At 42.4% G+C, this 24,269-nt stretch overlaps 1 long non-coding RNA gene across 3 annotated transcripts; it reads left to right on the top strand.

Moving 5' to 3' along the window:
- The first annotated feature begins 9 nt into the window (after positions 1-9).
- On the top strand, positions 10-19,141 carry LOC110346511 (uncharacterized). Of its 3 annotated transcripts, none has more exons than XR_002390609.2 (4): positions 10-276; positions 9,385-9,551; positions 15,323-15,418; positions 15,795-18,571. It is a non-coding gene; the product is annotated as an uncharacterized LOC110346511 (long non-coding RNA). The 3 variants fall into 3 exon arrangements; XR_002390605.2 differs by lacking the exon at positions 15,795-18,571 and adding an exon at positions 18,771-19,141 and having other exon boundaries at positions 12-276; XR_002390607.2 differs by lacking the exon at positions 15,795-18,571 and adding an exon at positions 18,771-19,141 and having other exon boundaries at positions 13-252.
- Positions 19,142-24,269: the final 5,128 nt, after the last annotated feature.

Here is a 24,269-nt window from a genome sequence, read left to right as displayed (position 1 = left end):
ACTAAGGGGCGGGACCGGCCGAGGGCGCCCGCGCAGCCCCCTGGCTCCTCCCCCGGGCTGGCAGAGCGGGCCCCGCCCCCTGGGCCATCCAATCCGCTGTCGGCTGGGCCGCGTGACGTCATCCGGCCCCGCCCCGCCCTGCACGTCCGGCGTCTGCGGATCCCTGGTACCGGGTTCTTCTCCGTTTTCTGCGGCGCTGCCCGCCCTGCCCTTTAGCCCGCGATCGCGGGGATCGGTTGAATTTGGGACTCGGTGGGTGCGAAAGTGAGCGAGCGGGTAGGAACAGGGCCACGCTTGGGTGGTTGGTCGGGATCTCAGAACAGGCTGGGATGGTGAACGCGTCCGGGGCTGCGGGACTGGACTTCTTTTCGGGCCGGAGGGGAACCTGGAAACGAATTCAGCTTCCACATTGTAGGCACTTTTAAATTGGGATCCAGAAGGAGGAGGTCGTTCGCTGGTGATTGAACAGCCCCTGTAAACAGGCTCTGATCGACCACTTTTCCCTCGGTTACACCGAGCAAGTAGACAGGAAATTCGTTCACTTCCTTTGCAGACTTCTCGATTTTCTTAACCCGTCCCCGCGAGTTTTCTCTTAATTTGCGCCTGTTTTTATACAACCAAAAGGAATTAATCATACAACAGCGACGAGAAACAGACATAACCTGAAGAAAAAAAGTACGTGTACTTGGAGACCACCCCGGCTTGAACTCTTAGGACAACTGGTCAACCTTCCTAACTGTAATTTAGTCACCGGGACAGTAAAACCAAGATCTCTGCCGTGTAGATGAAACTGGATCACAGTTGTCCCACTAGTACCTAGCAAATAGTAGATAGAGGGTTAATATTTCGATTTTACAATATTTCGATTTTCTATTTTAAAAGGAATAATAGCTTAAATTGTGATTGTTGAATCCGCTCCTCAACTCTATATGATGAGTGCTAATTTTAACCCGCATTTTACGGATAAGGAAATTCACCAGAGATACATAGCTGGAGAGGCGCCAACTAAATTTTTGAATCTAGGCAGTCTTCACCCCAGGGTAAGTAATTTTTAGACTTAAACTGCAGTGGTGGAATTTTTAAGAGTCCAAAATAGATTGAAGAAATAAAGTAGCAGTAGGATATATAGTAGGGCTTTAAAGAATCCTCTAGTTAACTATCCGGTAGGGAAACGTATGCAAATTTTCTCCTTTCTAAATATTTTTAGATAAACCACCACTTCTTAAATATCCGCAAACAAGCAGCATAAATGTACTATTCCCCTAGAAAATAGTTTTTAAAACAATCATGACATTAATGAGAGACAAGACATTCTTAAGGAAGCAGAAGTTTTAATTTCATAGTTAAGTTCTAAGTGCGGGAATGTGGTGTAAAGTAATGAGCTTGATTTCAACATCAAATGAAAACACACCATGCCATTAGGCAGGCCTAGGGCCCAGCCTCGGGGATCCCATCTTCCAACCCAGATAAGAAACTTGGATTCTGCCTTGGTTATCTGACATTTCCCTTGGATTGTCCTCAGAGCTACAGACTACATTTTTTTTTTTTGGTACCGAGGATCGAACTCGGGTCCTTGCTCTGCGAGGCAGGCGGCAGAACCACTGAGCTAAATCCCCGGCCCCTCAGAGCTACATTTTTAAATGTAGGCAAAACATTCTCACAGAAGCAATACTTAAGTCAGATCTTAAAACCAATACTTAGATCTTTATAAAGGTTTGATGAGCTTTTTAAAAGACGAACAATAGATAGGAACCAATTAAGGATGTTGAACAGACTTGTGGCCAAATTTGAGCAAAAAAAAAAAAAAAAAATGTAGCCACCCTGAATTCTCATTTTCTCGAGAAAGAGGATGAGGTAGTGCTGCTTAGAACAGTTACACCGATGTTTTATAAAGAGGAACCAGAAGCTTCCGCAGAAGTGAGCACCCAGCCCTACCCGTTCTGCCCTCCCCCAGAACTCAGCTGAACATCTACTTACTTCCTACCCACTCAGCAGTTCTCAGAAAGGAAACGGCAGCCCTGTGCTTTCTCATTCAGGAAAACAAAAGACAGTGTTGAAAAACAAGATAATGTGGGCAGTACAGGAGCTCTTCGGCTCAGGTTAGGTGGTTCACCTACTCCCAAATCACTCAAAGGTATAAAGGTAGTGGCTAACAAAAACAGAAAGGGGTATCCAGGAGAACTGCTGCTATGTACATAATCTTCCCTAATAGTAATCTTTCCTTCAATGAAGTAAGTGCCACTCGGCCCACCCAGTTAGGGGAAAATGATTACATTACTGATTTGTCAGCATGTGTGTAAGATTACTTCATCTTTGTTTTTTGTTTTGTTTGGTACCAGGGATTGAACTCGGGACCTTTCCCTTGCAAAGCAGGCGGGGGAAGCACTGAGCTAAATCCCCGGCCCGTAAGATTACTTCATAGTCCTCTTCTAAAGCTGTTTGTTTTGGGAGTCTTCATTTTTTACAGCCAAAACATAAATTTATTCTAAGACTCCTTACTTTATGCATGGAATCTCAACACAACTGCCTAAGGGGGTTGCTTAGTGAGTCCCAGTACTATACTACAGCAGGACATCTGCCAGAATCCTGTACGGCAAAGACCCTGGTTATCTGGGTCCTCATTAATAAAGGCTTGTCTAAATTTTGTCCAGCATCCGGATCCCATGCTCACTCTCGGGTTTAAAGGTTTATCTCATTACCAAGTTCATTTTCACTTTGTTTGCACTGTCTATTTAAAATATTCCAATAAAACAACTCACCAAGTAATTTTTTTTTTTTTTTAGTACCGGGGATCGAACTCGGGTCCTTAGCTTTCGAGGCAGGCAGTGGAACCACTGAGCTAAATCCCCAGCCCCTACCAAGTAATGTCTTTTCATACCTGAAGGTTTGTCTGGTAAAATTTAACAATAAAAAATTAATAAGAACCACAGTGTTCCCACATTACAGAGATAATCCACTTTGTAACATAATGGGCAAGGTAAAAAAAAAAAGTCTTAATCTCTTTAAAAAGATTTAACTGAGCTGGGCCTAATGGCACACACCTGTAATCCCAGCACTCAGGTGAACTGCTGAAAGTTCAAAGACACCCTGGACTACATAGTTCAAGATGAGCGTGAACTACATAGCAAGACCCTGTCTCAAAAATAACAAAAAATTTTTTTCAATTACAAAAAAAAAAGATTTAACCCAAAGCAACAATAGCAACCAAATGATGATTACCAAGCATTCAAAAACCCAATTAAGCATTTAGATAATCAAAGAAAATCACTTTTTAGGACAAATAACTTGCTTTGAAGAAAAAGTTATTGTATGTATCAGTAGGAGAGAAAATAAATTTTCTGTTGATGAGTTTCTTCTGCTACATGCAGGAGTTTTACACTTAGAAGAATTGCATAATGTATGTGAAGTGATTGTTCTCACTTTATAGTAAGTTAAGGAGCTGGGATTTAAAACTAACAGACATACACTAACTGTTTCTTTCTTGGATTATCAAAATGGTTAACTGGAGTTTTTAATGTTCTGGAATTGACAGTGTTAAGTGCAGTAGCATCTGCACACTGAATCTGCTGGGGAAGAATCACTGTAGTTTTTCTTGGAAAGACACAGATCCCTAAATGGGTGATTGAAAGTCAATTACATCATCTTTTCAGATAGAATGGACAATTTTGGCTTCTAAATTCTAAAAACCTTTTTTAAAGTGTACCATGCCTCTGAATAGTTGCCTGGATTTGTTGTTTATGAAAAAAATTTAAATAAAATAACTATTGCCAAGTGAACTAGAGACGGATAAAGCATTTCTTTATTGATGAAAGATTTATTTAATTGGAGGAAATATTAGTGGTCCTCATCCTTAAAGGGATACTGTAAGAAATGCTACAACTCACATGTAAAAAGAGAGGATGAGAAGGCTTCTGTAGGGTCAGAGGTCCTTCAGAACCCAGAAATTGCTCCACCCCTAGGTGCTTCAGAGTTACTACTGTTTGTTGAGTGTTTCCCAGGGTCCTGTGTAAAAATACACGAATAGAAAGCATCAGAAGAGAAGAGTAAAAGCCCAGCTCACCCAGCTTCAGATCCCTGCCCCTTACAGGTCCAGAAAAAGTGTGTGAGAGACCTTGACCTTGAGCCTGACACGTGTTGGAGTGGATGACTCTATGTAAAGTTCAGCTTTTACACACGCAAGCACACACACCACAGTAAGTCACCAGGAAGAAATAGTAAATGCTCCCATACAAACCCCTAATTGAGAGCATTTCTCAGATGAACACGAGCATCCCACATATGCTCAAACCCATCATTTTGTGTACAAAAAAAATACAAACCGGGAGATGTTGACAGAATGAGCACCAGTAGCTCTTAATGAAGTAAAGGATCTCGGAAATCACCAAGGCCTGCTAATAGCATGAAATGAGAGACAGCCCATCCACACCAATTAAAGCAGATGAAGACCCCAACATTTTTTAAAGCTCTCCAGGTAATAACTGTGTATAATCAACTCAGAACCACAGCAGGTTAAGAGATTTTTTTTTTTTCAGAATAATTTCGTTTTCCAAATACCTATTAATACTCTGGAACAGTGTTTGCCCTATAGTAGTTGGGGAAACTGTTTGATAAATTTCTTGGGTGTAAAATTTACTGAGTTCAATTTCAGACTTCTGATAATGTATATTATCAAATTAAATTGGAATTTTGAAGAGATTTGTATCCCTATTTCACCTTTGTACAGGCATTAAATATAACTCATTAGTTTATTCAACACATTTTTCTTGAGCAACTGATAATGGGGCAGCACTGGGGACTATATCAGTAAAAAATCCAAAACTCCCTGACTTCATAGAGTTTATATTTTTAGGAAGCAGACAGTCAATAAAATAACTAAAATGTTATAGTGTACTAGATGTGGTAGCGTTACACGTAATGGATACTAATGAAACAAGGAAGGAGTGTGGTTTCGCAGGTAGAGCTGCAGACAGTGGTCAGGGAGGGTGACATTTGAATAAAGATACAAAGGAGGAAACAAACAAACCCTGTGGCCACCTCCCTGGGTTCAGGCAGCCCGGCAGAGGGAGAGCTACCAGGATACAAGTGGGTCTGGCTTTTTCAGGAACCATAAGAAGGTTGCTGTGGCTGAAGCAGTGAAGGAGGAGAGAGTCTAGAAGCTGGTGGGCTTGGGAGACACACATCACACATTCATGCGTGAGGACTTTGTGTGGCCTCTACTTGGAGATGGGCATCTGTTGGAGTGTTTTGAGTAACACTATGACATGCTAACCTGACCTAACCAGTCCTAACAGAGCAAAAGCAGCAGGAATGGAAGCAGGGAAATCTGTCAGGAGTTGGATTAATCCACTGGCACAGTCCAGGATGTCCCAGGGTGGTAGCAGTCACCATGGTGAGGTGTAATCAGCACCTGGATCCATGTGGAAATTGGAACCACCATGGGGACCACTGTCTGCTGAGTGTGACAGGAGGAGACGCCAGCATGGCTCCCAGCATCTTGGTCTGGACAGCTAGAAAGATGGTGTCATTGACTGAAATGGGGAGGACATCACGTGCAGCAGTTTGGGGAAAGGTGGAAAGACAGGGACAATTTTAGCCACTAAAAAATGGGCCAGAAGAACACAGGAAGGACAGTAGTATGCTGGATAAAGAGTGAGTCTGATATTTCTGGAGAGAAGGGGTAATCGTGTCTGATACTGCAGATAGATCAGGTGAGCTATAACTGAGGATCAACCATGGAGATTCGCAAAAATGAAGACCACTGGTGACCTTGACAAGAGCAGTTGCCCTGAGGTTGGTGGAGGATGAACGCTTAAATGAATTGAGTTGGAGAGAGAGCCAAGAGTACAGGAATTGGGCCAGGCAACATAGGTATGGATAGCTCCTTCTGGGAAGCTTGCTGCAAAGGAGAGCCGAGAAACAGGGTAATGACTTGGGGAGAAACGTGAAAAATAATGACTAGGCTGAAGAGCATGACCCAGTTAGGGGTGGAGGTCATATTGCTAGAGACACATCCTTGCCCTTGAGTAGGGGACAGGGGACAGGAGCTAGAGCCCTTGCAGGGGTGGAGGGGACAGAGACAGATGGCTCTTCTGGCTGATTTGGTGGTGAGTTCTCTTCTGATTGTGTGTGGCAGCTCTCTTCTGATCGTTACTCTTCCAAGTGCTGTAAGCAAGATCATCAGTTTAGAGAGAGGATGGGGAGGAGGTGCTAGAATTTTGAAGCGTGAGAAGTGGGTATGAGACAGTGGTTGGGAACTCTGGGAGAGCAAATGAACTAGGAAAACACGTTACGATCTTAGATGTGGACTGAAGTCATACTTGAAGGCATTCGGCAGCCAGTGTAAAGTGAGGCCAGTCCACATGGTTTGTGTCTTTCATCAGACGCGTCCATCTGTGAGGGTGTAGGACAGACAGGCCGAGTCTGGTGTAACCAGTATTGGAATTTTGACAAATGATAGTAACCCAATTTTTTGCAATGTATGTTGTACAAACTTTCCAGACTGTGATTTGCCCTTTCCTTTTATCTGTGTTTTAGAAACTTTGTATTTTGAAATGGTCAACTCCATTATTTTTCCTATATTTTATTCCATTGCTTTTTTTTTGCTTGAGGTAGTCCCTTCATCATAAAGGAATAATACAGTCTTTCTTCTATTTCATTTCCAATTCGCTATGGTTGAATATTTAAATCATTGATCTATCACTATATATGCTGTGATGCAAATCTCTAATACAATGTCCATCAAAAAGTTATTTTCCCAGTGTTATTTATTTTTTAAAAACTCTTCCTCAGACTTGCAGTTTATTTAAAATCTTACTATCCCTTTCTACTTTAAGAACTCTACTTACATGTTATCTTCTAGTTTACTGATTTCTGACTATTCTCAATATGTACTATGCTTTAATTACTTTTTATTTATGTATTTATAATCTTTCAGCATCTAATAAGGCCAAGACCAGCCTCCACCCCACCTTGTATAAACCTTCTTTAATCATCTACATTATTTTACCAGATTTTCTTTTTTTTGGTCTGAGGCAAGGGTCTCTCAGAAGACAGAAAAGGGAAATGGGGCAGGTAGGGTGGAAAGTCCTGTTGGTGGGCCATGCCCATTGGTTGCAAGGCCAAACCATGAAGGGCAAGGTTGCTGTTCTCTCCAAGTAGGACAAAGAGGGCAAGGCGGAGATCTGTGTGAGAAACCAGGCGAGAGCAGTGAGAGGTAACTGGCTTCTCCTTTTAGGGTTATTCAACATTTAGGTAGGAGAATATCACACAAGTGTCTCTCTGGTGCCCTACCAGCTAGGTCATCTATCCCACGTAGGTGAGATAAATAGGAGCGCCATGGAAACTTTGAAGGGGAAGTTGGAAAGCAAACATTGAGAAATTAAGAAAGAGATGGATCCTGTTCATTAGGGTAAAGGGGTAGCAGCCCAAAGAAACAACACCGAAGTGCAAACATGTGTATGCAGACACTTAAGAAGGAAGCTCCCTCCCTTCTTGCTCCGGTTACGTCCCAAGGTGAGCAGTACAGGTTCTTGGGGTCCTCTTTGCAGTACTCAGGGAGCCAGATTGCTTCCATTTTCCCCTTTGTCCTTCTCTAAGGTGGCTTCATGGGCAAAGCTGGGTCGTCCACATTCAGTGTTCCGACCCCTAGAAAGAGAGGGACTCTGAGGCAGGTGACTTACCTTTTATGGTGGAGATGACCCAGAAATTACACGGAGCTTCAGCTTACACATTTCTTCCACTTACATCCCCTTAGCCACAACACAGCCACATAGATGATGCATTTCCTTCTTCTTTTTCTTGAACTTGAGCAGAGGGGAGTATGGACCATGACCTCATTAAACACATTAACTCTTTTTCCATATGAAAATATCTTTGTGTTAGTTACTTTTCTCATTGCTGAGACAAAATACTGACACCCAAATTTAAAGGAGGAAAGGTTTATTTAGCTCACAGTTTGTAGAGGTTCAGTCCATAATCAGCTGGCTTCAAGGCAGGGTGGCACATGGCAGAGGGGCAACAGTTGATGGTGGTAGAAGACTGCAAAAGCAGCAAGAGAAGTCTTTCTACCCCCTTCTTCTCCAGACTACTTAGGGCAGGTAGAACTCACACCCTTAATCCTAGTGCCCTCGGGCCTAGCACTGCACCAGGAATCAATCACACATCCTAGACTCAGTCACCTCTGAAAAAGCCCCACCTAAGATCACATGAGGCTTTGGGGTGACATCTAGACACAAGCCATAACAGTCTTTATTAGTTTGCCAGGAGCTCCACAACAAAATACTAAAAATGGGCTGGAGTAAACAAGAGAAGTGGATTTCCTCACTGTTCCAGTGGTTAGAAGCCAAAGATCATGGAGTCAGTAGACTGGGTTTTTACCCCTCCTTTTTTCACTTGCCAAGAGCCAGCATGTCACCATGGCTTCACGTGGCATTAACCCTGTGCACGTGGGTTCCTGGTCTCTGTGTGTGTCCAAATTTCCTTTCTTATAAGGAAATCCATGCCACATGTGGTGGCGAACACCTGTATTCCCAGCACTCAGGAGGTGGAGGCAGAAGGATCGCCATGAGTTCCAAGCCAGTCTGGGCTACATACTGAGTCCAAGGCCATTCTGAACTGCAGAGTGAGACCCTGTCTCAAAAAAAGGAAATCCAGGGGCTGGGGATTTAGCTTAATGGTGCCGATGCCTGCCTTGAAAGCACAAGGTCCTGAGTTCAATCCTCAGTACCAAAAAAAAAAAAAAGAAAGAAAGAAAAAGGAAATCTACTAGTCATTTTGCATTAGGACATTTTAATTTAAAACTTATGTTAATCACCTCTTCAAAGGCTGTGTCTCTAAATATAGTCATATTCTGAAGTATTGAGGATTTGAGGCTTCAACATAAGGATTTTAGGAAGGACACAATTCAAATTCCATAACACCTTTATTATTATTATTTTTGCTGCTCATAAAGAAAATTTTATGTTTTTTAAAAGCAAATTATGCAGAAAAATGTACATAGAAAGTTAATATCTCCTATCATATTAGCCCTCATGATAACGGTTCCCAGCAGTAAGGAGTGATGGAAATTTCCTGAATGAATGAGTAAGCAGTGGAGTGATCTTCATACTGTCCCTGAGGAAGTCAGACACTGAGAGGCTGGGCAACTTTTTAAGGTCATAAAACTAGTTAATGAAGGGGGTGTCCAACCCAATTCTGTTAATTTCTCATCCAATGTTCCTTTCACCATCTGATGCTACTCCTTTTCTTCTTTTTTCCTTATTATTGAAAGTTTATGATCCTCATTTTAAATGTTAAAAGTAGTAAGCTAAAGCTTGTGTAGTTCCTTTTAGAAGTTTCTAATCCTAATTAAATTGCTGTTCACTTTCAGGCTTTTTTTTTCTTCAGGTACTGCACAAAAATCCTCATCAAAACTGAGTTAAAAACAGCAACTCTTTGCCCTCATATTTCTGTCAGCTGCTCACCTGGGAGTGACTCTGGTCTCGCCTGCAAGCACTCATCTGTTCAAGTCATCTGTCATGGGACAGCTTACCTGAGGCCAAACGTCTAAGAAGGTATGTCAGTTAGCTTTCTCATCACTGTGACCAAATTCCTGAGAAAAACAACTTAAAGTAGTAAAGGTTTATATTGGCTTGTGGTTTGAGTTTTCAGTCCAGAGTCAGCTGGCTCTAATGTCTGTCAGCCCATGGCAAGGCAGAAACATCATGGCGAAAGGGCACGGCAGAGGAAGGCTGCTTAGGTCCTGGCAACCAGGAAGCTGAGCTCGAGAAAGAGCCAGAGAGGAGGGGCCAGGGACGAGATAGAGTCCCTAAGGTCACGCCCTCTGTTACCCACTCCATTCCACTAGGCTCTACTCTTAAATCTTCATCACCTCTCGATAGCCGTCAAATTATAAGTAAATCAATTAAGTTAATGCACTGAAGTCAGGGCCATCATGATCTCATCACTTCCGCAAGCCCCAGTTTTGGACACACAAGATTTGGGGGGAATATCCCTTCCAGACCCTAACAGAAGCCCTCACTCACAGAGCTGCCAGCTGGTCCTGGCTCTGCACTGGGTGCCTACGTGTTCTCCACAGGGTCTTCCATGCTATTGTAAGCCTCACCAGCTTCACAGCTTGATGACCTCAGGCTTCCAAGAAGATGAGTAGAAGTTTCAAGGCCTAGACTTGTCTTAAGGCCTAGACATGTCTTAAGGCCTAGACTCTAGAACTGCAGTGTTACCTCTGTCCCATTCCACTGGGCAAAGCCAGTATCACTCAGATACAAAGGGTGAAGAGATAACCTTTGCTTTTTCTTTCGGTCTCCTATCTCTGCCTTTTGATGGAAGATAACTACATCGAGTTGCAGAAAAGTGTGTGGACACAAGATCATGTGACTCACCAGAGAGCATTACTACAGTGCTTTTCCACAGCTGAGATTTCCCATAGGACAATATTCTACGGGTCAGTTTTCTGGTTATGCCCACAAAATGAAGCTCATGTGGTACTATGTTTTGAACGAGGTCACTCTGTGCCTGACTTCAAAGTGAGTAGAGATTAGGATTTACATTAGTAGGATTAGCGCCAACTTCAAGTGAGAAAAAATCCAATATGGCTGGGCTCAGACAAAAAAACCTGGCTTCTGCTTTTATGCTATTGGCTTGTACTTAGTCACAGAACCACAGCCATCAGCAAGCCAGGTGGACTTTATGTCTGGGGGCTATGTGCCTCCCCCTTAAATCGGTATGCTAGTATTTCCACAGGAGAAGAGAGTAGGTATGTGTGGAGGTAAGAATGGGGTGAGGGAGACTTCCAGGCAGATATCTGGGAGCAAAGGCACAGGCAGAGGGAAATGCAAGTGAAAAGCTTTGAATTAGAACATTCTTGGAATGAGGACCAGCAAGGAATCTAGTGGAACTGGTAACTAGGGAGTATTTGGGGGGTGATATTAGATGAAGATGAGAGGCAGCCGGAAATCAGAGCATCAGGACTGGGTGGTGTCCTGTGAGTAAGGTGAGCTTCCTTGCGGAGTCCCAAGCAAAGCTATGTGGCAGTCCTCACCACCAACCCCTAGGTTTGATGACGAGCAGGATGTAGAGTTTTCCCTAGGCTGGGACAGTGACAGGGAACAGCAGAATCATCACAGGGAAAAGGCACTGGGGGCAGAGTCTGGAGGAAACCAGCACCAGCTTCCAAGAGTCTCCTTCTAACGAGGCTCCTCCAGCAGTGGGTAGGACAGCAGGTAGGAGCGGCTGCCTCCCAGGAAGCTCGCTGCAGACTCAGTGCCCAGGGTCTGTACTAAGGCCTGGGCACACGGGCACCCTCTTCGGGCACACGCCAAGGCCCTGGGCCACCTGAATGACAGCAGTATGTAGCATGGACTATGCTACAGTGGGGGACTCAGCATTTCAGGGGTGGCCACAAACCCCCTGAACGCCAAGCTCCCAGATGCCAACCTGGTAAACAGATCTGAGAGCAGCATGCCTGGGCCACCTGTTACTGCTTTTCTGCACAGAAGTATGCAGAGAGGGATAGCCTAGCACTAGGGAAGGTGAGGTAGGAGGATTCTCCACAAGTTTGAGGCCAGCCTGGGCTACATAGTAAGTTCAGGGTCAGCTTGAACTACAAAGTGAGATGCTTTCTCAAAAATCAAGTAAGTAAATAAATAGAGAGAGAGGAGAGAGAACTTGAATTAAATGAATGGAAGGGAACTTGTGCAGGAAGAATGAATGCGGTTCCATGTGATGACAACCCTAGCATTGCTTTTGGGGCACCAGAGTTGCTATATAATCCTGGAGATGAATGAACAATGCTCCAGTTCTAATGCAGCCTGATTGTTGTATTCAAATAGTTCTGTACTTACTTGCCCCCTAATCTACTGTAGGTAACAGGGAAAGGGGATGTTACCAGAGCCTCTGCAGTGAGTCCTAGTCTCCTGCGAGCCATGGCAGCACAAGGCGAATTACAGGAAAGGTAGAAAAATGAGACTGAGAAGCTGAGCTTTGGTTCTGATCAGTGCTGCTCTGGACGACAAAGACAAAAGGCCCCAGTTTACTACACCTTTTATTCAGTACTCAGTACATCAGGAGAAAGAAATGTAACAAATGACTTGCAGAGAGTTCAGTACATCCTGCATAAATAAGATGTAACAATCCAAGAGCAATGAGGAACTGAGTAGATGTTTGTTCCTCCCAGGATGTTTTCAACTTCCAGAATGTTTCTTGCCCTGGAGAATCACAGCACCACCGGATCATTGAGGTCTCAGTTGTGACCGGAGGCCAAAATGGAATTATGTCTTGGAATTCCATAGCTGGGCTGTAGGCAGGAGAACTAAGCTAACCAAATGATTTTACCCTAAAATTATGTAGCATTGCTCCCGACAATCTATACTTGTTTATTTAGTTAGTTAGTTAGTTAGGCAGTACTGGGGATTGAACCCAGGGAGCACCTAACTGCATCTCCATCCTTTTATTATTATTTTTTTAATTTTAAATGATCTCACTAAGTTGCCCAGGTTTGTCTCAAACTTATAATCTTCCTGCCTCAGTCTCCTGAGTAGAACTCATCCTTATAATAAATTCCAGTCACCCAAGGTAAGAGGTATGTCTGCGCTTAAACCTACAAACACATCTGTATTTGTACATCTGGATTTTTGGCCATTGAAAACAGACTTTGTAGACTTTATAGAGAAAAACTAGTACGATAGACAAGAAATCACTGACCAACTAGATTAAGGACCAAGCCTTGTATTATGCCAAGAGATTTCCATCCCCCATCACTCCGATGTCATGTTTCACCTGCATCAAACTACTCACGAATACACTCAGATGCAAAGAACACGTGTGTGCTCCTTTGATTTAGATCACATGGTCCACCATGTCTACAATTCCTGGTTTTCTCATCCTCACAACACCGTCAGCAACATCCGTACCTAGCCCAAGCATGGTTTGCATTCTCTGGGAAGCCTGTCTGACGACACTCTTCCCTCCCACACTCCTGTCTGCACCTTGGAGCCTCAGTCTTTACCTCTTCATTGCTCTTTGAAATCTTGCTACATATTTGTACCATAGTGTTTAGAAAATATATTGTAATCAACTCATCTATTTGCCCCTGAAAAAATATATTCCTAACACTTCATATACTGTTTGTGCCTTAACACATATGCATTGAGTAAATGAATAAATGAACACAGAAACAAATGTAGTGAGTCACATATCAGAGTACTGATGCCAATAATCAAGGAGAAGACTCCATGACTAAGACATCCAATCTTCAAATCTGCGTGAAAAAATAATTTCTCCCAGCTGTTGGGTGGCTTATTGTTTCCCAAAATTGTATTGCTTTTGCACTACACTATTTCTTTGAAGATATTAGTGCTTTACACATGTTAAATAGCCGTGTTAATATTGAGCACAATAATTTTCCTAGTGAGGAAGCACATTTTTTTAAATACAGAAAGAATGAAATATTCCCCAACTTTAAAAATCTAATGCTAAATACATTCAATTCTATAGTATCTAAGTATGTTTACACAAGTTAGGAAATACACCAAATCACTCTCCAGCTATGAACGTATTTCCCACCACTAGTGCTTCACTTGTGTATTGTATTTTTAATTACACTTTTCAAAGGGGAATAATTTCAAGTATATTGTTTTACAACCCAGTACTTAGGGCACTGGAAGCAAATTCCCTAAGCACTTTTACAATAAAACCAATTCTAAAAAGCTTAGATATGGTCATAGCATGCATCCGATAAAATCTAAATTGTTTTCTTTAAGATCTCTTTTGCTCCGTGCCCCTGGAAAATCTGGTCATATATTTTCTAGTTTGGCTTTACTTCCCTGCGAGTCATCAGAATCAAAGCCTCTGGCCACTTTGATGACAGGTTGTGGTTAGCATGTGAGAGATTGCAAAAACTGCACAAAATGCATTCCTGGAAATTGAGGACAGATTTTTTAAAATAGCATCATCTGAAACTAAAGCTCATTAGAATTCATTTTCAATATCTGAGGTCTGAGAAAGGGTTTACACGTGTATGTGGGTAAGCTGGGCATGCTCTCCGCTTCCCCCATGCATAGAGGAGGATGTTCTTGCAGGTTTGGGGAAGAAAAATAATTTTTTTAGCATTTCCTTTGTGTCAGGTGTGTGGCATCCATTCTCATTCAGTCATTACAACATGGCTCTGAAGTAGGATTTATTATCCACATTCCACAAATGAGAGAAGGAAGCTTCCAGACCACACAGCTACTGCGGGGCAGTACTGAAATTCCAACCATATTTCTCCAGCCCCGAAGCCTGCGTCTCTACCACACAACATAAGAAACCAAGTCACCGTCACACAAGACATAAATAGTTCTAATTAGATGTAAGCAGTCCTGGGCACTGTCCCCAGAGTGGAGTGATGTGCTTGGAGATGCAATTTAAAAACAAAACAAACTAACAGGGGTCAGGAGGTTGTCAGACTGCAGCCTAAGACCCGTTTATCTCCTGTGGCTGTTGGCAATCTTCAGGGACAGAGCCTGAGTAGTGACAGAGTTGCCATGGTCCCCAAAGCCCAAATTATTTTCTACCTGACCCTTTACAGAAAAGTGTGCCAAAAGTTTGCAGAACAGCTGTATACTCTTTGATGTTGTACCTTTGTTGATCAATGTCCAGCGCTGTCCCAGGAACAGAAATTCAAGGTCTAGCAGACACTGGAAAACCAAACATTTGATAGGTGGTAAAGGATCTGCTTACTCTGCCTCAGCCTGGAAGTAGTATTTTTATTTATTTATTTGCAGTAGCAAGGATTGAACTCAGGACCTTGTGCTTGCCAGGTAGGCACGGTGCCACTGAGCTACATCCCCAGCCACCTGGAAGTAGTATTTTACAAGATGAGTTCATTCCCTTTGCCCTGGTCTATTACTGATCACGGAATTCCATTGTGTGTTCTTCTCTAAGGCTCGTGAGAACTGAAAACATGTACAGAGAAAAGTATAGATAATATGGCTGTTGTGGAATGTCACCAAATTAGTCATTGGCTATTCTGAATTCAAAATTACCTCATTATGAATTTAATTTGTGTGATTCTCTTATATAGGTGTGATTGTATCTGAAAGACCAAAAACACCAAGTTTGTAAAGTTTACAAAAACAAAAAATTAGGGCTCACATTAACACAAAAGACAGATAAATGGAAAATGTTCAACTTGGGAGATTCCACAACCAACCTCTCAATCTATTCATTTTATTGGCATCTTTCACGTATTAAATGAGTTCAGAGAATAAATGAGTCTAATGGGCGAAAAGGTTATTCACACTCTATTATATTTACACTGTGTTCTTTACCTGATTTTTATACCAAGATAGCAAAACAAGACAGAAAAACAACTCCGAATGGCAGTTTTTGAACAATTCACTGGAAGTTGTGGAACAGAAGGTAGTGAATTTGGATTAATCAGGTTAGTGTTATGAACCAATCTTTTAATTTCTAAAGTAATATGAAAGAAGCAATTCTGGGTAAATCAGAAAAAAATAAAATAATAAACAAAGCTAGAAATAGTTTATAAAAAGAGAAAATAAGCAAATCATTTTTTAATAAAGAATTTTTTCTTAATTTGAAAATCTAATAGAATTGGTGATAACAAGCACTTAATTTTAGTCTATCATTTATCTATCTATCTATCTAACTATTATTGGACAATTGTACATTTACAGAAAATAGCAAAGATAGAGTTCCCAATGTACTTCCTCAACCAGTTTTTCGCTACTGTGGTATCTGACATAGTAAGAAACATTTGTTACAAGTTCCTAGTTTTTACCCAGTGCCCTTTCCAGGCTGGCTGGCCCTGAACCAGGGAAAGCCCTGCGAGGGAGGCGGATTTCCGGCCGCATCCAGAAGTCCCTGGCCGCGGCCCTGACCCAAGGTGGGCGCTGGCAGGACGCTCACCGGATTAGCTGCAGAGAGCTCAACTTCTGATGAAGGGTTTGCTAAGACAGCGTGAGAAAAAATTACAGTAAAATGGAAAAAATGTCTGTAGCATTCCCAGCATGATTCTCGCAGATTCACCTGGTGTTGAGTGGCCGGAGACGTTAATGGCACCGTGACTGTCTGACATTCCTGAAGGATATTTCTAGAAATCTTTGAAATTACAAGGTTCAGGAAAACAGAACAATGTTATCTGATTTCCTGGCTTTCTCTCCGTTCCACTGAGAGATGGCCAACTCATCACTGCCTTTTCTTTACTGTACTTCCCTCTTTTAAATTAAAAAACAATTTTCTAGAGAAGAAAGGGCATTCACGCAGATTCATGATTAACATGGGCCAAGGTGTCTGAAGCGAGTCTGTCTGTCCCCAACCGTCAATTCCCTAAGCTCTAACATTCTGTTCCTATTTCCTCCTATACCCTTTCAGAGATAACTTTGCCTTTGTGAATTAATATATGTATAAAATTTCCCTAAACCTTTTTACAATACTCCTTTGCACCTTGCTCTTTCTTTATAATAAAACCCAGTGAGCTCGCTCATTCTTTTTTATGTCCTCATAATATTCCCTTGCTGAACTTCTGTAATTTATTTTATTATTCCCCTGTTGATGGACATTATTTCCAATCTTTTGTGCTACAAACAATGCTGCAACGCATAAGCTGCCTGCACACCTGCAGGAAGAGATCTGCAGGATAAACTACTGCCTTTTCACCTTTTATCAAAATTTCATTTTCACTGAAAGAACCTGTTTTCCATTAGGTAAGAGTACTCACTAAAACACCTTAACATCTTTTGTTTGTTTAATATAAAAGAATCATTCCTAGCACTGACTGAAACCTCTTCCAACTTACCCATTGCACACGCTCCTTTATGACAAAAGTCGACTGCCTTGCTAGGAAGAATCGCTTTCTTAGAGCTTTATTTGTGTGACCGGAAGTAGCAATTGGGCCACACATCAAATAATAATCCCATTGCTGATTCCTGTGACAAGCTGAGACCAGGGACAGGAAGATGAGATGCCCGCGGGTGCCCAGCAAACACACTCTTCCCTCACCATCTCCCCGATTGACTAGACATCCCAGCAAAGTCACCTGGTCTGTGGCCTCTCAGGAAGCTTGTGTTTGTCCACAGTTTTGCAAACCTTTCCTGTCAGAGTTCCTAAAATTATAATCCCCAGGCTATTTCAGCTGACTCCCATTAGCAAGGATGAGGAAAGCTAAATGCATTCTTTTCTAGTTACCAGTCCTGGAAGCCAGGGCAGGCTGAGCAAGTTCCACACAGCACAGCGGTCCGTTGTGGATTACACTGACCCCATCTGGGCTGCGGAAGCTCTGTCATCCTCCCCAGCAACAAAGCGGCAGAACCCAGAAGGATAAAATCACAATAAAAGTATGGACTCACGCTTATTGGCATTGGCTGGGTGCCAAGCACTCTGCTAAGCGCTTTAGAAATAGTCTTTTTAAGAACACATGTCTCCAGTGCACACTGGTCATACTCCTAGTGGAGGGTAGGCACATCTGCAGTTCACATTCATTCTTTGTTCATCCCCTTCACCTCCCCAGTCCCTCCACCTCTTCATCCCTTTCCCATTTGCAAAAAATCTGTCTTCCCTTTTCCTGTTATTTAGCTTTCATTCTGCTGTTTAATTTATACTTTGGGTTTCTCATATAAGAGAAATCATGTTTATTATCATGGTATTTCATGGTATTTAAGCTTGAATGTCTGATTTATTTCACTTAACATTATGATCTCAAAGTGCATCCATTTTCCTACAAATGACTTAAATCTATCCTTCTTTATGGCACAATAGTACTCCACTGTGCATAAATACCACTTGGATTTCAATCCTTTGAAGATTTACAGCTAGGTACACGGGGAGATCACCCCTTTCTCTTTCACATGCCTCAGCAAAGTAAGACTCTCTTATCTGTCCTAAGAGATACAAAAATGGAAACATGACTGAAAGAGGGACCACAGGGAAAGGAACAAGTCTTACACACCTTTTTGACTAACTTCATTATATTCCTTAGAGGATACAAATTTTATGAGGAGAAAGAAGAAAGATCTGTACAGATGTGTTGCAAGGTGGGGACAGAGGGAGTCTCCCTTCATCTGCCTCTGAGTAGCACCTGCGATATAACCTCCTTTGTCTGATTCTAAGTTTTTAATTTTTATTCCCACACGTTTGCGGTACATAACGATCGTATTCCTCATGGGGCCTCGGCACATGCACATCTTAAATCTCTGCCTCCCCTTCCCACCCCTCCATCACTTGATCTGCTTCCCTTTTGCTGAAGAGAAGGTGTGGGAATACAAAGGGCAGGACGGAGTTGTTTTCAAGCTGGCCACATATTGATAGCAATTAGCTCCATTTAATGGTTTGTTAAGTGGCAGAGTGCGCAAGGACCAGAAACTCCTCACCAGTGCCTCAGCCTTCAGAAGTCGCTCACGGGTACTTAGGAGAGATGTTTGGGATTGTGCCTTTAACACATAATCAGCTCTCAGATCAGTTTCATAAGGATTTGTCTTTCAAAAGAAGTTTTTTGAGATGGGGTCCTGGATCTTCAATCGCAGAAGGAGTTTCATGTCCCAGAGGCGGTACCACCACTGCGTGGGGAAGACCTCTGACCAATTGCTGCAAGGGGTTGTTGGCGGGGGGGGGGGGGGGGGGGGGGGCCACCTGCGCAGGTGTGTCACACAGTTAATTACACAGACTTCAGCCGACAGTTAAGTAAAGGCCATTTCACTCAATCTCTTTGATCTCTATTCAGTTTGAAACTCTGTTTTTCGCAGTAATTTGGTTTTTGTTCCTTCTGAGTCCCCCAGGGCCCTAGGCTGGGCTGTGACATCTGTGACCTCCCCAGCTGGCTGAGCACAGCTTTCCAAGTGCTTTCTGTGGCCAAGGAAGAAGAAAACCCCGTGGGATGTCATCTATGGCCACTGGATGTGGGCCCTAACAGGAAGCTGGAAGCTCGGAACTGGGTCGCCACTCCTCTCCGTTATTTCTGAGAACTCCTCGAACAATCGCTGCAAACAGCTGTCTTGTCCAATCAGGGCTCATTCTCCTGGGAGGCCCCAAGCCTGGTGAATTTCACAACTTTGCAGCTTCTGGGGAAATGCATAATGAGTTTCCAAATCCCTTTGCTTAGCATTGATAAGGGATTTTGAAAGAGAAAATAAAACACACGGCCATTTTATACCTTGGTATTTATACATAAGATAGGAAGTAGAAATGGAAAGCAAGAAAACTGGACTTCATGATCATATGGACTTTTTTGGCATTTGGTAGAATCCGTAGTCCCCATACAGATCTTGAACAAATATTGTTAATGATGCACTTTAAATTTTGTCATGAAAAGCTAGGGCTGGCAGGAACTTAAAGGTCACCTATTGCACACCTTCATATTATGAATCTGAGCCCAGAGAGATGATTGTCACTTCCTGATGGTCAGTTCCCATGGTGGAAAGAACATGAGGCTTAGAGTGAGGAAACTTGAACGTGAGTCTTAACCCTCCACTTTCTGGCTGTGACCCAGACCAGCCATTAACCCTGTATTTCTGTATGGGCAAACTGGAGTGATGTAGGCAGCAGACAGAGTGTCTTTGTTGGGGAGGTACAGCAGGGTCCCAAGACATTGGCTCTCACAGAGTCAGACTAGCAAAATTCACATAGAAAGTGGAGAAAAAGCCACCTTTAAAAATAAATCATAAAATTGCAAATTTATAATGGGAGAGGTTTTGAAATAGGCTTGTTTGCTTTGTGATCAGAGAGTGCTACCTGCCCATTGTACAAATAAAATTTTAAAATCCAGATACTGTAGATAGCAAAGTGAGAAATGGATTCCTTATAATTCCTGGTGGATATGTTTCCAGCCACCCTTATGAGCGTGCTATGCCTGCTTTTGCCACTTTAGTAGATACTGATTTCATCTTTCAATGCATTTGATAGCAGTCAGAATTCCAAGCAAAGTGAAGTGGTTGTAATATGTGGAAGCTGATCTGATCATAAATGTGATGGAAATTTGATAATCTGGGGAAAGAGCAAATGAATAAAATAAGGATGCAAAGAAGCAAAGCGAAAGGAATCCCCCAAAAGCTAAGTGCATGGTGCTAAGGCTTTGTGCACTTTACTGTATTTCATCCTCTCTGTTACCAGGCATGGAAGTAACATTATTATCTCCATTGTTTTCAGATGAGAAACTGATGTTCAAAGAAGTTAAAAACATCATCTGAAGGAAGTGTTAACAATTAGGTCTGTGTGACAGCAGATACTTCCACAGCCTAATTTCCTGGGTTGGTTTCATTTTACTGAAGCTACACATGCATATAATTCAAAGAATCAAACAGATCTGCAGTTTTGAAAACAACCATCCCTAACCATTCTCCCCCACCCATCCTTATTCCCTACGGGTAGCTACTTCCCCACACCCAGCCCACCCTTGAGTCCTAGGGGATTTCCCTCCAGGTTCCTAGGTAACGCAGGAGCTGGAGTGTGACTCAGAGGGTTTTCCAGGTTAGACATTCTCTCTGCTTCCAGAAGTAAGGACTTCATCTCGTTCTCTTGTTCCCTGCTGCCATCCTGAGCACTCATCCCCTCTACCCATCATCTCGATGTAGAAACACCAGGTTCATCGTTATATTAATAGTATGCATTATTAGAAGCAGGAAAACGCTATTCACAGCTAATCCCTGCAAATCACAGTGACTGTTTCCTTCTATAGACTCTTATTTTATTTTACTGTCTTGATTATTTGAGTGCTGTTTGGTTGGGTTTTCTTTTATTGACATGTTACTAATTCTACCTCTCCCTCAATTGTGTAAATCTCCTTTCAGTATATCCAGATACACTAGCGACTGTTTCATCTTCTACAGGAATGCAGACTTGCTCTAAAGCAGTCAGTTGGAGGTGCTCTAGCCCTAGTCCAGGCAGCAGATGAGGCTCCTTTCCTGGTCATCCCGAGGATTCTCTTTGCCTGTCTCTGGTCTTGGATTCTGTTTCCTGATTCCTGTGTATTCCCCTCCCTTGCTTGTACCCTTGTTTTAGTGAAGGACACAATTTAGAAGCTTTCTGAGAAAAAATGCAAAGGAAGCAAACTTGGAGATCTTGTATATCTGAACATATCAGTGGTTTCCTTTTTTCTCCTAGTAGAGGTTGAACCCAGGGGCTTTGTACTGAGCTACATTCCCAATCCCCACCCCCACCTCACCCCCTTTCTTTAAAACAATAATTTTCAGACAGGGGTCTTGCTAAGTTGCTAAATTGTCAGGCTGAGCTGAAACTTGGAATCCTCCCTCAACCTTCCAGGGCGCTATGATTATAGGCCTGTGCCGTTCCGCCCAGCTACGTGGCTTCTCTTTAAAAGCAGAAAAGTCAATTTTTCCTCTCAATGTTGAATGGATCGCTCTATTGTCTTCTAGATTCAGGTGTTGCTATTAAGAAGAACAAATTCATATAGGAATAATATGGGGGAAGTAAATGTACCCCTCAACATGTTAGATGTCAAAGTCAAAGAGTGAATTCTAAGGAAAATGGAGGTTAAGAGTAGGAAAATTTATTTGAGAATAGGAATGGGGAATAAGAATAGCTCCTGAGAGACCAGAGGGGTCCCAAATGGGTTGCCAAAGAGCCCACTTCTCAAAGGCTATTCTATAGAGCAAAGTCTCAAGGGGTGGGTACAACATGGGTTAAAACTGTAATCAACCAGTAAGATTTCAAGCATAATTGCTTTGGTAATATTGACCCAGTAGTAACAAGGGCATGTGGATGGCATCATTAACCTTAGTTGATAATCTGTAGTTTTAGTGTTACGCCTTCTGAGTCTTAGTGGCCTTAACCAGTGAGTGGGAGAGGATGGCCCACCCCAGTGAGTTAATGGTCTAGGGTGGTGCCAATAATCTCAAGCTTCCTTTCATCCCTTAGGAAAGTATGCAGATCTGGCCATTGTGGCTTTAATCTTCTTCAGATGTGCCTCCAGCCACAGCTTTAGAGGTGTTCTCCTCTTCTGCACTGACTTCCTCCAGGGAAGTTTATTCTACAATTCAGATTTATAGAGTAGGTGCAAGGCACTATTTTAGGTACTAGAAATATGTCAATGAAAATGTTATTTTGATGGTCTCAATTGGTATCTATTTTAACCCATTGTTCTCACTAATGTGTGGGCTCTCTGTCCTTGCTGGTGGCAGAAGGGAGGCCTGGTAAGGTGAGGTTCCCAAAGGAAAGAACACACATGCAGCAGACAGCAAAGCAGGAATCCAGCTTTATTTTCCAAAAAAGTATTTGTAGTAGTTAGGGTTTTTTTTGTTTTTTTATCAGTTCACTGAGACATAGTAAGACAAAACATTCTGGACAGCCTTGCAAGCTGCATGGCACATGTGTGGGTTGTCTATGCTGATTCATTATTATATACCGAAGCCCCATAGTGCAACTGCACTAAATGATGGGATTGTGTCCTCAGGTGCTCTCAGACACCCTCAGATGCCTGGGCTTTGACACATCTCACAGCAGCCCCCTAACATCCTCTAAAAACTGAGATATTTTTTCTGATTATTTCCTATCTTCTTCTTTTAATAATCCTGTTGCTGGATATTGGACTTCTTAAATTGGCCCTCTGATTTTCATTATCTCCTCCTATATCCTGTATTAGTCTTTTTCTCTTCTTCCCAGGAGTTTTCAACTTTATCTTTTAGCCCTTACATTGCATTTCTTTTTTTTTTTTTAATTTTGAGACAATCTTGCTATGTAGTTAGGAAGGCCTTGAACTTACTATGTAGCCCAGCCTGGCCTCAAACTTGTAGTGATTCTCCTGTCTCAGCCTCCTGAGTGCTGGGATGACAGGCATGTGGCACCATTCTTTGCCCTGCATTTCTCATTTTTGAATGTTTTTTTTTTTGGAACCGGGGATCAAACTCGGGTCCTTGCATTTGCGCAGCAGGCAGCGAAACCACTGAGCTAAATCCCCAGCCCTGCATTTCTCATTTCTAATGTCATATTTTTAATGTATAGGTTTCTTTTGAGCTCAGTGAAAATTCCTTTTATAAATAACCCTGTTATTGTTTAATATCTTTCTGAAGGCATGAGAGTTTGTTTAAAGTTTTCTGTTGGCTGAGTTTGTCTCCTGCAGATTGATTTCTTCTGTTTGTTTTCAGTCTGTATCTTTGACTAATTGGCTTTCCTCAAATGTCGGACCATCCCTGGCTGCCCAGTTTTATTTTAAGGATGGGGCATTTTTAAGGGGGTGGTCTGTGTGAATAAGAGCACTCACTCCATTGTGAGGTTTGCTTCAGGATGAGGTGACCAGGCCTTCATGGCCGACAAGTGTCAGTGTCTTTTCTCGGGCTGCTGGGACGGCTGCTGGAAGCTTCAGCCTCCTGCCATGGAAACATAAGCCTGGCATCGGGAGCTTGAGGAAGTCTCAGTGCACAACTTACAGTCTTGCCCCTTCTCCTTCTCTGTTTAGTTCTTGTTCAGTACATGACATTTACCATCATCTTAGGGAGTGGGTACACCTAACACATCTTGATCTTTCTACTCTTCTTCCCCTCCCTATAAGCCTCCTCCCTCCATCTCTAGACCCCTTTTCCCTATTTTTAATGTTGTTAGTTTTTTTTTTTAGTTTGGGTTTGCAACATATAATGATTACCTTTATTGAGGGTAGTTGGTACTTGAACATGATGCTTATTACATCTTTTTAGGTCCTCCCCCCACACTCAATGTCTTGGTCCCCTTCCTGTTAAAAGATCTATTTCCTTGTTTCTTTTTATCAGTCTTTTATTTTGTTCTTTATTTATACCTTGGATTATTCAAATGAGAGAAACCATTGATATTCAAGCTTGTATATCTGATCTATTTTACTTAACATGTTTTCAGGGTGTATGTATCCCTTACATATAGATCCCTTAAGTATAGATGCCACATTTTCTTTATGCATTTGTCTGGACAGATAAGCTGTAAACTAGTACCATTATGGAAATCAGTATGGAGATTTGCATTTGGCCCAGCTAGTCCCCTTCTAGATATCTTCCCAAAAGAGCTAAAGGCATCACATTACAGTGACACAGCACACCCATGTTTATAGCAGCACAATCCATGATATCTAAACCTTGGAAGCAGCCTACAAACTTACTCTTGATACCTTGTCTTCCATATCGTAGCCCTCATATTTTCCAGTAACTACGCCAGAGTCCCTTTGTTTTGTGACCAGAACGAGCTAGGAAGAGGATGTCACCCACCTGAAAAAGAATCAGAGTGGGGACCTGGAGATACACCAGGTTCTTGCAGTGAATCCCACCAAATCCCCCAAGGCCCTACCCTCATTTCTAGTTTTG

This window comes from Heterocephalus glaber, unplaced genomic scaffold (assembly GCF_053883595.1).
Source record: "Heterocephalus glaber isolate CG9 unplaced genomic scaffold, H.glaber_assembly_v1.0 deba00001778, whole genome shotgun sequence".
Taxonomy (NCBI): domain Eukaryota; kingdom Metazoa; phylum Chordata; class Mammalia; order Rodentia; family Bathyergidae; genus Heterocephalus; species Heterocephalus glaber.
The sequence above is the reverse complement of the archived record's forward strand: the minus strand, read 5'-3'. Positions and strand labels throughout refer to the sequence as shown.